Genomic DNA, 3,095 nt, shown 5'->3' with positions numbered 1-3,095 from the left:
TTGTTTTTCTTCGATTCCAATACCATATTACATAAATTATATTAAAATCACATTATATTATATATTAAAAATATTTAAAAAAATTAACTGATGAAATTTATTTTGATTAAAAATAAAATATATTTCGTTGGTGATTTTTACAAATTAAAAAAATTATAAAATAATTTGATTAAATTATGAACAAATTAACGATAAAATTTAACTAAATACACAATTATTTAAAATTCGTCGTTAATCCATCGGTGAAATGATATTACCGACAAGATTCAAACACGATCTTTCACACTTATTAACATGTTACTGTGTTAGAACGTCTGATGGTGGTCAAGTTAGTTATCAATTAGATATAAGTAATTCATCCATATATACCAATGAACACTAGCGACGAATTTTAATTAATTGCGTAGTTAGTTAAACTTTATCGTTAATCTGGCAGTAATTTAATCAAATTGTTTTTTATTTTTTCTAATTTAGAAAATCAGTAACGGAATATATTTTATTTTTAAATAAAATAAGTCTCATCAGTAATCCTTTTTAAATCTTTATTTATTTATTTTTAATTTGAGAAATCATATACGGAACATATTTTATTTTTAATTAAAACAAATATAATCAGTGATCGTTTTTAAATCATTTTTTATTTTTCTTAATTTGGAAAATCACTTACAAAATATTTTTTATTTTTAATTAAAATAAAATTTCATCAATGATCTTTTTTTAATGTAAATATTTTTTTGGTATATTTGTTTCATTTATAGAAGTAAGTACTTTTTTTGTTAAAAAAATATTTAGGGATTTAATCGTTCAATATATGAAAGTTCGTTGGTTTTCTTTTTCAGACTTTTTTCATCGTTTTACCACAATTTAACGAGTTTTGTAGGTCATAAAAATGTATCTAACAGGTTCTAAAAAGTCCAAGGAGTTACTTAACAAGTTTTGGAATGTCCAATGACTTATTTGTTCCAAAAAATTATCCAATGACTTAATCATTCTAAACACTAAAGTCTATTGGATTTTTTAGACTTTTCCCTATAAATTAATACAAACAAGATAGTTTAAAAAATTAAAATATATTGATTAAAAGAATTTCAAATTGATTATTATATATTATTATATATTATAATATTTAGACTAATTAATTAATAGTTTAAAAAAAAATATTTCATGATTAAATCAAATATTTTATCCAATTATTTAACACATTTTTGTTATCTATGAAGTAACATTAGTATAACTTTAATTTTTATGTTACATAAACATTGTTAAAATTGTTATATTTACATTTTGATAGATATTCTGGTGGTTGTGGTTCGCCCCCACCCGAGCGCGTTATTGTCTGCTTTTAGCGTTTTAGTGTTTTGACTTGATCTAAAGGGGTCTCCCCCCTCCGTATCAAAAAATAAATATATTGAATAATAATTGAAAAAAGGAAATTGACTCAAATGAGCATTTCTCACACTCAAATTGGTTTCCTAACCATTTCTCTCATGGGTTTACCCAAATATCACTACTTTCATAATATCCAGACCCACAATATTAGCTAAAGAAAAACAAAATTCAAATTCAACACAAATCTGCAATTGCATGGTCAGGTCCGCAATTTGCGACGATAAACTGGTTGAATTTGATTTTTTTTGTCTTTTAGCTAATAATGCGGATTAGATATTGTTGAAGTAGTGACATTTAGGTAAATCCGTGAGAGAAATGGTTATGGTTATGAGACCAATTTGAGTGGGGAAAAGTGGTCATATAAGTAAATTGATAATAATATGAAAATAATAGATATGATTAATCATTATTATAAATAATTAATAAATAATATTAATGTATAATTAAAATTAATTTTTTATATATATTAATATTAGTAATATTTAAATTTTATTAATATTTACTTATAATAAACATATAATAAATAATAATTAATATTAATGATGGTTATAATAGGAAAAATTACAATAATCTACTAAAACGCTACTTCAAATAACGTTTCAATAAGTTAGCTTATGTGCATTCAAACATATACCAAAAAATAAGCTAGCTTATTTTTTTTCAAATAATACATTAATTTACTGAGTTTAGTTATAACATGTGATATTTCAAACAAACAGTAACAGTAGGGATCGAAACATGCCTATCAGTGGCGGATGCAGAAAAAATAATTGTCGGGGGCATGATTATGTTTCTACCCAATTTGAAGTAGTTGCAGACTCGTAATGCAGACGTCGAGACGCGGGAGGGACGCCAAAACAGGCGGAACTGGAAACAGGAAGCGGTGATATATATATAGGGGCCTATTCAAGGGAGAATTGAGTTGTTTTGTGGTAACTGTGAGAACCAATATTAACCACAAATCAATAGATAAATTAGGAAATTTATAAATTTGGTAATTTTAAATTAAAATCTTAATGCAAGGATATTTTTGGTATTTTAAAACTCTCCTCTCTCCTCTCTTCTCTCTCCAGCCACCGTTCTCCGGCCTCCGGCCACCGTCCTCCGGTGATACCACTGTGATACCTAAAAATATTGACTCTGTTAAATAAAAGATACATTGTGATACCTAATCATATATAAGATGCATAGTGATACCACTGTGTTACATCTTCGATCGATCACACAAACGACATCAATGTGATACCCAAGCACATATATGATGCATTGTAATACCATTGTAGTATCACTAGAGGACGGTGGCCGGCGAACGGTGGCCGGAGAGAGAAGAGAGGAGGGAGGAAAGTTGTAAAATACCAAAAATATCCTTGCATTAAAATTTTAATTCAAAATTGCCAAAATTATAAATTTCCTAATTTATCTATTGATTTGTGGTTAATATTGGTTCTTACAGTTACCACAAACTAATTAGTTTTCATTTGATTAGGGGCCTATTCAAGGGAGAACTGAGTTGTTTGTGGTAACTGTGAGAACCAATATTAACCACAAATCAATAGATAAATTAGGAAATTTATAAATTTGATAATTTTAAATTAAAATCTTAATGCAAGGTTATTTTTGGTATTTTAAAACTCTCATCTCTCCTCTCTTCTCTCTCCGGCCACCGTTCTCCGGCCTCCGGCCACCGTTCTCCGGCCTCGGGCCAC

Source organism: Cynara cardunculus (genome assembly GCF_001531365.2).
Source record: "Cynara cardunculus var. scolymus isolate 2C chromosome LG 12, CcrdV1, whole genome shotgun sequence".
NCBI classification, from domain to species: domain Eukaryota; kingdom Viridiplantae; phylum Streptophyta; class Magnoliopsida; order Asterales; family Asteraceae; genus Cynara; species Cynara cardunculus.
Note: the sequence above shows the minus strand (reverse complement) of the source record.